The following is a 12,368-nucleotide window of genomic DNA, read 5'->3' as shown; positions in this document are numbered from 1 at the left end:
GTACGCGCCTGAAACCACCACAGGTACGCGCCTGAAAGCACCACAGGTACGCGCCTGAAAGCACCACAGGTACGCGCCTGAAACCACCACAGCCACGAACCTGAAAGCACCACAGGTACGCACCTGAAAGCACCACAGGTACGAACCTGAAACCACCACAGGTACGAACCTGAAACCACCACAGCTACGAACCTGAAAGCACCACAGGTACACACCTGAAAGCACCACAGGTACGCGCCTGAAACCACCACAGGTACGAACCTGAAACCACGACAGCCACGAACCTGAAAGCACCACAGGTACGCGACTGAAAGCACCAAAGGTACGAACCTGAAACCACCACAGCCACGAACCTGAAACCACCACAGGTACGCACCTGAAAGCACCACAGGTACGCACCTGAAAGCACCACAGGTACGCGCCTGAAACCACCACAGGTACGCACCTGAAACCACCACAGGTACGCACCTGAAACCACCACAGGTACGAACCTGAAACCACCACAGGTACGAACCTGAAAGCACCACAGGTACGCGCCTGAAAGCACCAAAGGTAAGCACCTGAAAGCACCACAGGTACGCACCTGAAAGCACCAAAGGTACGAACCTGAAACCACCACAGCCACGAACCTGAAACCACCACAGCCACGAACCTGAAAGCACCACAGGTACGCGCCTGAAAGCACCACAGGTACGCGCCTGAAAGCACCAAAGGTACGCACCTGAAAGCACCACAGGTACGCACCTGAAAGCACCACAGGTACGCACCTGAAAGCACCACAGGTACGAACCTGAAAGCACCACAGGTACGCACCTGAAAGCACCACAGGTACGCGCCTGAAACCACCACAGGTACGAACCTGAAACCACCACAGCCACGAACCTGAAAGCACCACAGGTACGCGACTGAAAGCACCAAAGGTACGAACCTGAAACCACCACAGCCACGAACCTGAAACCACCACAGGTACGCACCTGAAACCACCACAGGTACGCACCTGAAACCACCACAGGTACGCACCTGAAACCACCACAGGTACGCACCTGAAACCACCACAGGTACGCGCCTGAAAGCACCACAGGTACGAACCTGAAAGCACCACAGGTACGAACCTGAAACCACCACAGGTACGAGCCTGAAAGCACCACAGGTACGCGCCTGAAAGCACCACAGGTACGCGCCTGAAAGCACCACAGGTACGCACCTGAAAGCACCACAGGTACGCGCCTGAAAGCACCACAGGTACGCGCCTGAAAGCACCACAGGTACGCGCCTGAAACCACCAAAGGTACGCGCCTGAAACCACCACAGGTACGCGCCTGAAAGCACCACAGGTACGCGCCTGAAAGCACCACAGGTACGCGCCTGAAACCACCACAGCCACGAACCTGAAAGCACCACAGGTACGCACCTGAAAGCACCACAGGTACGAACCTGAAACCACCACAGGTACGAACCTGAAACCACCACAGCTACGAACCTGAAAGCACCACAGGTACACACCTGAAAGCACCACAGGTACGCGCCTGAAACCACCACAGGTACGAACCTGAAACCACCACAGCCACGAACCTGAAAGCACCACAGGTACGCGACTGAAAGCACCAAAGGTACGAACCTGAAACCACCACAGCCACGAACCTGAAACCACCACAGGTACGCACCTGAAAGCACCACAGGTACGCACCTGAAAGCACCACAGGTACGCGCCTGAAACCACCACAGGTACGCACCTGAAACCACCACAGGTACGCACCTGAAACCACCACAGGTACGAACCTGAAACCACCACAGGTACGAACCTGAAAGCACCACAGGTACGCGCCTGAAAGCACCAAAGGTAAGCACCTGAAAGCACCACAGGTACGCACCTGAAAGCACCAAAGGTACGAACCTGAAACCACCACAGCCACGAACCTGAAACCACCACAGCCACGAACCTGAAAGCACCACAGGTACGCGCCTGAAAGCACCACAGGTACGCGCCTGAAAGCACCAAAGGTACGCACCTGAAAGCACCACAGGTACGCACCTGAAAGCACCACAGGTACGCACCTGAAAGCACCACAGGTACGAACCTGAAAGCACCACAGGTACGCACCTGAAAGCACCACAGGTACGCGCCTGAAACCACCACAGGTACGAACCTGAAACCACCACAGCCACGAACCTGAAAGCACCACAGGTACGCGACTGAAAGCACCAAAGGTACGAACCTGAAACCACCACAGCCACGAACCTGAAACCACCACAGGTACGCACCTGAAACCACCACAGGTACGCACCTGAAACCACCACAGGTACGCACCTGAAACCACCACAGGTACGCACCTGAAACCACCACAGGTACGCGCCTGAAAGCACCACAGGTACGAACCTGAAAGCACCACAGGTACGAACCTGAAAGCACCACAGGTACGAACCTGAAACCACCACAGCTACGAACCTGAAAGCACCACAGGTACGAACCTGAAACCACCACAGGTACGCGCCTGAACGCACCACAGGTACGAACCTGAAACCACCACAGGTACGAACCTGAAACCACCACAGGTACGCGCCTGAAACCACCACAGGTACGCGCCTGAAACCACCACAGGTACGAACCTGAAAGCACCACAGGTACGCGCCTGAAACCACCAAAGGTACGCGCCTGAAACCACCACAGGTACGCGCCTGAAACCACCACAGGTACGCACCTGAAAGCACCACAGGTACGCACCTGAAACCACCACAGGTACGCACCTGAAACCACCACAGGTACGCACCTGAAACCACCACAGGTACGCGCCTGAAAGCACCACAGGTACGAACCTGAAAGCACCACAGGTACGAACCTGAAAGCACCACAGGTACGAACCTGAAACCACCACAGCTACGAACCTGAAAGCACCACAGGTACGAACCTGAAACCACCACAGGTACGCGCCTGAAAGCACCACAGGTACGAACCTGAAACCACCACAGGTACGAACCTGAAACCACCACAGGTACGCGCCTGAAACCACCACAGGTACGCGCCTGAAACCACCACAGGTACGAACCTGAAAGCACCACAGGTACGCGCCTGAAACCACCAAAGGTACGCGCCTGAAACCACCAAAGGTACGCGCCTGAAACCACCACAGGTACGCGCCTGAAACCACCACAGGTACGCACCTGAAAGCACCACAGGTACGCACCTGAAACCAGCACAGGTACGAACCTGAAACCACCACAGCTACGAACCTGAAAGCACCACAGGTACGCGCCTGAAAGAACCACAGGTAAGCGCCTGAAAGCACCACAGGTATGAACCTGAAAGCACCACAGCTACGAACCTGAAACCACCACAGGTACGCGCCTGAAACCACCACAGGTACGAACCTGAAAGCACCACAGGTACGCGCCTGAAACCACCACAGGTACGCGCCTGAAACCACCACAGGTACGAACCTGAAAGCACCACAGGTACGCGCCTGAAACCACCAAAGGTACGCGCCTGAAACCACCACAGGTACGCGCCTGAAACCACCACAGGTACGCACCTGAAAGCACCACAGGTACGCACCTGAAACCACCACAGGTACGAACCTGAAACCACCACAGCTACGAACCTGAAAGCACCACAGGTACGCGCCTGAAAGCACCACAGGTAAGCGCCTGAAAGCACCACAGGTATGAACCTGAAAGCACCACAGCTACGAACCTGAAAGCACCACAGGTACGCGCCTGAAACCACCACAGGTACGAACCTGAAACCACCACAGGTACGCGCCTGAAACCACCACAGCCACGAACCTGAAAGCACCACAGGTACGCGCCTGAAAGCACCACAGGTACGCGCCTGAAAGCACCACAGGTACGCGCCTGAAAGCACCAAAGGTACACACCTGAAAGCACCACAGGTACGCACCTGAAAGCACCACAGGTACGCACCTGAAAGCACCACAGGTACGAACCTGAAAGCACCACAGGTACGCACCTGAAACCACCACAGGTACGCACCTGAAACCACCACAGGTACGCACCTGAAACCACCACAGGTACGCACCTGAAACCACCACAGGTACGAACCTGAAAGCACCACAGGTACGCGCCTGAAACCACCACAGGTACGCGCCTGAAACCACCACAGCTACGAACCTGAAAGCACCACAGGTACGCGCCTGAAAGCACCAAAGGTACGCGCCTGAAAGCACCACAGGTACGAACCTGAAAGCACCACAGGTACGAACCTGAAACCACCACAGCTACGAACCTGAAAGCACCACAGGTACGAACCTGAAACCACCACAGGTACGCGCCTGAAAGCACCACAGGTACGAACCTGAAACCACCACAGGTACGAACCTGAAACCACCACAGGTACGCGCCTGAAACCACCACAGGTACGCGCCTGAAACCACCACAGGTACGAACCTGAAAGCACCACAGGTACGCGCCTGAAACCACCAAAGGTACGCGCCTGAAAGCACCACAGGTACGCTCCTGAAACCACCACAGGTACGCACCTGAAAGCACCACAGGTACGCACCTGAAACCAGCACAGGTACGAACCTGAAACCACCACAGCTACGAACCTGAAAGCACCACAGGTACGCGCCTGAAAGAACCACAGGTAAGCGCCTGAAAGCACCACAGGTATGAACCTGAAAGCACCACAGCTACGAACCTGAAACCACCACAGGTACGCGCCTGAAACCACCACAGGTACGAACCTGAAAGCACCACAGGTACGCGCCTGAAACCACCACAGGTACGCGCCTGAAACCACCACAGGTACGAACCTGAAAGCACCACAGGTACGCGCCTGAAACCACCAAAGGTACGCGCCTGAAACCACCACAGCCACGAACCTGAAAGCACCACAGGTACGCACCTGAAAGCACCACAGGTACGAACCTGAAACCACCACAGGTACGAACCTGAAACCACCACAGCTACGAACCTGAAAGCACCACAGGTACACACCTGAAAGCACCACAGGTACGCGCCTGAAACCACCACAGGTACGAACCTGAAACCACCACAGCCACGAACCTGAAAGCACCACAGGTACGCGACTGAAAGCACCAAAGGTACGAACCTGAAACCACCACAGCCACGAACCTGAAACCACCACAGGTACGCACCTGAAAGCACCACAGGTACGCACCTGAAAGCACCACAGGTACGCGCCTGAAACCACCACAGGTACGCACCTGAAACCACCACAGGTACGCACCTGAAACCACCACAGGTACGAACCTGAAACCACCACAGGTACGAACCTGAAAGCACCACAGGTACGCGCCTGAAAGCACCAAAGGTAAGCACCTGAAAGCACCACAGGTACGCACCTGAAAGCACCAAAGGTACGAACCTGAAACCACCACAGCCACGAACCTGAAACCACCACAGCCACGAACCTGAAAGCACCACAGGTACGCGCCTGAAAGCACCACAGGTACGCGCCTGAAAGCACCAAAGGTACGCACCTGAAAGCACCACAGGTACGCACCTGAAAGCACCACAGGTACGCACCTGAAAGCACCACAGGTACGAACCTGAAAGCACCACAGGTACGCACCTGAAAGCACCACAGGTACGCGCCTGAAACCACCACAGGTACGAACCTGAAACCACCACAGCCACGAACCTGAAAGCACCACAGGTACGCGACTGAAAGCACCAAAGGTACGAACCTGAAACCACCACAGCCACGAACCTGAAACCACCACAGGTACGCACCTGAAACCACCACAGGTACGCACCTGAAACCACCACAGGTACGCACCTGAAACCACCACAGGTACGCACCTGAAACCACCACAGGTACGCACCTGAAACCACCACAGGTACGCGCCTGAAAGCACCACAGGTACGAACCTGAAAGCACCACAGGTACGAACCTGAAAGCACCACAGGTACGAACCTGAAACCACCACAGCTACGAACCTGAAAGCACCACAGGTACGAACCTGAAACCACCACAGGTACGCGCCTGAAAGCACCACAGGTACGAACCTGAAACCACAACAGGTACGAACCTGAAACCACCACAGGGACGCGCCTGAAACCACCACAGGTACGCGCCTGAAACCACCACAGGTACGAACCTGAAAGCACCACAGGTACGCGCCTGAAACCACCAAAGGTACGCGCCTGAAACCACCACAGGTACGCGCCTGAAACCACCACAGGTACGCACCTGAAAGCACCACAGGTACGCACCTGAAACCACCACAGGTACGCACCTGAAACCACCACAGGTACGCACCTGAAACCACCACAGGTACGCGCCTGAAAGCACCACAGGTACGAACCTGAAAGCACCACAGGTACGAACCTGAAAGCACCACAGGTACGAACCTGAAACCACCACAGCTACGAACCTGAAAGCACCACAGGTACGAACCTGAAACCACCACAGGTACGCGCCTGAAAGCACCACAGGTACGAACCTGAAACCACCACAGGTACGAACCTGAAACCACCACAGGTACGCGCCTGAAACCACCACAGGTACGCGCCTGAAACCACCACAGGTACGAACCTGAAAGCACCACAGGTACGCGCCTGAAACCACCAAAGGTACGCGCCTGAAACCACCACAGGTACGCGCCTGAAACCACCACAGGTACGCACCTGAAAGCACCACAGGTACGCACCTGAAACCAGCACAGGTACGAACCTGAAACCACCACAGCTACGAACCTGAAAGCACCACAGGTACGCGCCTGAAAGAACCACAGGTAAGCGCCTGAAAGCACCACAGGTATGAACCTGAAAGCACCACAGCTACGAACCTGAAACCACCACAGGTACGCGCCTGAAACCACCACAGGTACGAACCTGAAAGCACCACAGGTACGCGCCTGAAACCACCACAGGTACGCGCCTGAAACCACCACAGGTACGAACCTGAAAGCACCACAGGTACGCGCCTGAAACCACCAAAGGTACGCGCCTGAAACCACCACAGGTACGCGCCTGAAACCACCACAGGTACGCACCTGAAAGCACCACAGGTACGCACCTGAAACCACCACAGGTACGAACCTGAAACCACCACAGCTACGAACCTGAAAGCACCACAGGTACGCGCCTGAAAGCACCACAGGTAAGCGCCTGAAAGCACCACAGGTATGAACCTGAAAGCACCACAGCTACGAACCTGAAAGCACCACAGGTACGCGCCTGAAACCACCACAGGTACGAACCTGAAACCACCACAGGTACGCGCCTGAAACCACCACAGCCACGAACCTGAAAGCACCACAGGTACGCGCCTGAAAGCACCACAGGTACGCGCCTGAAAGCACCACAGGTACGCGCCTGAAAGCACCAAAGGTACACACCTGAAAGCACCACAGGTACGCACCTGAAAGCACCACAGGTACGCACCTGAAAGCACCACAGGTACGAACCTGAAAGCACCACAGGTACGCACCTGAAACCACCACAGGTACGCACCTGAAACCACCACAGGTACGCACCTGAAACCACCACAGGTACGCACCTGAAACCACCACAGGTACGAACCTGAAAGCACCACAGGTACGCGCCTGAAACCACCACAGGTACGCGCCTGAAACCACCACAGCTACGAACCTGAAAGCACCACAGGTACGCGCCTGAAACCACCAAAGGTACGCGCCTGAAAGCACCACAGGTACGAACCTGAAAGCACCACAGGTACGAACCTGAAACCACCACAGCTACGAACCTGAAAGCACCACAGGTACGAACCTGAAACCACCACAGGTACGCGCCTGAAAGCACCACAGGTACGAACCTGAAACCACCACAGGTACGAACCTGAAACCACCACAGGTACGCGCCTGAAACCACCACAGGTACGCGCCTGAAACCACCACAGGTACGAACCTGAAAGCACCACAGGTACGCGCCTGAAACCACCAAAGGTACGCGCCTGAAAGCACCACAGGTACGCGCCTGAAACCACCACAGGTACGCACCTGAAAGCACCACAGGTACGCACCTGAAACCAGCACAGGTACGAACCTGAAACCACCACAGCTACGAACCTGAAAGCACCACAGGTACGCGCCTGAAAGAACCACAGGTAAGCGCCTGAAAGCACCACAGGTATGAACCTGAAAGCACCACAGCTACGAACCTGAAACCACCACAGGTACGCGCCTGAAACCACCACAGGTACGAACCTGAAAGCACCACAGGTACGCGCCTGAAACCACCACAGGTACGCGCCTGAAACCACCACAGGTACGCGCCTGAAACCACCACAGGTACGAACCTGAAAGCACCACAGGTACGCGCCTGAAACCACCAAAGGTACGCGCCTGAAACCACCACAGGTACGCGCCTGAAACCACCACAGGTACGCACCTGAAAGCACCACAGGTACGCACCTGAAACCACCACAGGTACGAACCTGAAACCACCACAGCTACGAACCTGAAAGCACCACAGGTACGCGCCTGAAAGCACCACAGGTAAGCGCCTGAAAGCACCACAGGTATGAACCTGAAAGCACCACAGCTACGAACCTGAAAGCACCACAGGTACGCGCCTGAAACCACCACAGGTACGAACCTGAAACCACCACAGGTACGCGCCTGAAACCACCACAGGTACGAACCTGAAAGCACCACAGCCACGAACCTGAAACCACCACAGCCATGAACCTGAAACCACCACAGCCACGAACCTGAAAGCACCACAGGTACGCGCCTGAAAGCACCACAGGTACGCGCCTGAAAGCACCAAAGGTACACACCTGAAAGCACCACAGGTACGCACCTGAAAGCACCACAGGTACGCACCTGAAAGCACCACAGGTACGAACCTGAAAGCACCACAGGTACGCACCTGAAACCACCACAGGTACGCACCTGAAACCACCACAGGTACGCACCTGAAACCACCACAGGTACGCACCTGAAACCACCACAGGTACGCGCCTGAAAGCACCACAGGTACGAACCTGAAAGCACCACAGGTACGCGCCTGAAACCACCACAGGTACGCGCCTGAAACCACCACAGCTACGAACCTGAAAGCACCACAGGTACGCGCCTGAAACCACCAAAGGTACGCGCCTGAAAGCACCACAGGTACGAACCTGAAAGCACCACAGGTACGAACCTGAAACCACCACAGCTACGAACCTGAAAGCACCACAGGTACGAACCTGAAACCACCACAGGTACGCGCCTGAAAGCACCACAGGTACGAACCTGAAAACACCACAGGTACGAACCTGAAACCACCACAGGTACGCGCCTGAAACCACCACAGGTACGCGCCTGAAACCACCACAGGTACGCGCCTGAAAGCACCACAGGTACGCGCCTGAAACCACCACAGGTACGCACCTGAAAGCACCACAGGTACGCACCTGAAACCAGCACAGGTACGAACCTGAAACCACCACAGCTACGAACCTGAAAGCACCACAGGTACGCGCCTGAAAGAACCACAGGTAAGCGCCTGAAAGCACCACAGGTATGAACCTGAAAGCACCACAGCTACGAACCTGAAACCACCACAGGTACGCGCCTGAAACCACCACAGGTACGAACCTGAAAGCACCACAGGTACGCGCCTGAAACCACCACAGGTACGCGCCTGAAACCACCACAGGTACGAACCTGAAAGCACCACAGGTACGCGCCTGAAACCACCAAAGGTACGCGCCTGAAACCACCACAGGTACGCGCCTGAAACCACCACAGGTACGCACCTGAAAGCACCACAGGTACGCACCTGAAACCACCACAGGTACGAACCTGAAACCACCACAGCTACGAACCTGAAAGCACCACAGGTACGCGCCTGAAAGCACCACAGGTAAGCGCCTGAAAGCACCACAGGTATGAACCTGAAAGCACCACAGCTACGAACCTGAAAGCACCACAGGTACGCGCCTGAAACCACCACAGGTACGAACCTGAAACCACCACAGGTACGCGCCTGAAACCACCACAGGTACGAACCTGAAAGCACCACAGGAACGCGCCTGAAACCACCACAGGTACGCGCCTGAAACCACCACAGGTACGAACCTGAAAGCACCACAGGTACGCGCCTGAAACCACCAAAGGTACGCGCCTGAAACCACCACAGGTACGCGCCTGAAACCACCACAGGTACGCACCTGAAAGCACCACAGGTACGAACCTGAAACCACCACAGGTACGAACCTGAAACCACCACAGCTACGAACCTGAAAGCACCACAGGTACACACCTGAAAGCACCACAGGTACGCGCCTGAAACCACCACAGGTACGAACCTGAAACCACCACAGCCACGAACCTGAAAGCACCACAGGTACGCGACTGAAAGCACCAAAGGTACGAACCTGAAACCACCACAGCCACGAACCTGAAACCACCACAGCCACGAACCTGAAACCACCACAGGTACGCACCTGAAAGCACCACAGGTACGCGCCTGAAACCACCACAGGTACGAACCTGAAACCACCACAGCCACGAACCTGAAACCACCACAGGTACGCACCTGAAACCACCACAGGTACGCACCTGAAACCACCACAGGTACGCACCTGAAACCACCACAGGTACGAACCTGAAACCACCACAGGTACGCGCCTGAAAGCACCACAGGTACGCGCCTGAAAGCACCAAAGGTACGCACCTGAAAGCACCACAGGTACGCACCTGAAACCACCACAGGTACGCGCCTGAAAGCACCAAAGGTACGAACCTGAAACCACCACAGCCACGAACCTGAAACCACCACAGCCATGAACCTGAAACCACCACAGCCACGAACCTGAAACCACCACAGGTAGGCACCTGAAACCACCACAGGTACGCACCTGAAACCACCACAGGTACGCACCTGAAAGCACCACAGGTACGCGCCTGAAAGCACCACAGGTACGCGCCTGAAAGCACCAAAGGTACACACCTGAAAGCACCACAGGTACGCACCTGAAACCACCACAGGTACGCACCTGAAAGCACCACAGGTACGCACCTGAAAGCACCACAGGTACGCACCTGAAAGCACCACAGGTACGAACCTGAAAGCACCACAGGTACGCACCTGAAAGCACCACAGGTACGCACCTGAAACCACCAAAGGTACGCGCCTGAAACCACCACAGCTACGAACCTGAAAGCACCACAGGTACGCGCCTGAAACCACCAAAGGTACGCGCCTGAAACCACCACAGGTACGCGCCTGAAACCACCACAGGTACGCGCCTGAAACCACCACAGGTACGCGCCTGAAACCACCACAGGTACGAACCTGAAACCACCACAGGTACGCACCTGAAAGCACCACAGGTACGCGCCTGAAACCACCACAGGTACGAACCTGAAACCACCACAGGTACGCGCCTGAAACCACCAAAGGTACGCGCCTGAAAGCACCACAGGTACGCGCCTGAAACCACCACAGGTACGAACCTGAAACCACCACAGCTACGAACCTGAAAGCACCACAGGTACGCGCCTGAAACCACCACAGGTACGAACCTGAAAGCACCACAGGTACGCACCTGAAAGCACCACAGGTACGAGCCTGAAACCACCACAGGTACGAACCTGAAAGCACCACAGGTACGCACCTGAAAGCACCACAGGTACGAACCTGAAACCACCACAGGTACGCGCCTGAAACCACCACAGCTACGAACCTGAAAGCACCACAGGTACGCGCCTGAAACCACCACAGGTACGCGCCTGAAAGCACCACAGGTACGCACCTGAAACCACCAAAGGTACGAACCTGAAAGCACCACAGGTACGCGCCTGAAAGCACCACAGGTACGCACCTGAAACCACCACAGGTACGAACCTGAAAGCACCACAGGTACGCACCTGAAAGCACCACAGGTACGCACCTGAAAGCACCACAGGTACGAACCTGAAAGCACCACAGGTACGCACCTGAAAGCACCACAGGTACGCACCTGAAACCACCAAAGGTACGCGCCTGAAACCACCACAGCTACGAACCTGAAAGCACCACAGGTACGCGCCTGAAACCACCAAAGGTACGCGCCTGAAACCACCACAGGTACGCGCCTGAAAGCACCACAGGTACGCGCCTGAAACCACCACAGGTACGAACCTGAAACCACCACAGGTACGCACCTGAAAGCACCACAGGTACGCGCCTGAAACCACCACAGGTACGAACCTGAAACCACCACAGGTACGCGCCTGAAACCACCAAAGGTACGCGCCTGAAAGCACCACAGGTACGCGCCTGAAACCACCACAGGTACGAACCTGAAACCACCACAGGTACGCACCTGAAAGCACCACAGGTACGCGCCTGAAACCACCACAGGTACGAACCTGAAACCACCACAGGTACGCGCCTGAAACCACCAAAGGTACGCGCCTGAAAGCACCACAGGTACGCGCCTGAAACCA

The sequence above is a fragment of the Telmatherina bonti genome, assembly GCF_933228915.1.
Source record: "Telmatherina bonti genome assembly, chromosome: 24".
NCBI lineage: Eukaryota > Metazoa > Chordata > Actinopteri > Atheriniformes > Telmatherinidae > Telmatherina > Telmatherina bonti.
The sequence above is the reverse complement of the archived record's forward strand: the minus strand, read 5'-3'. Positions refer to the sequence as shown.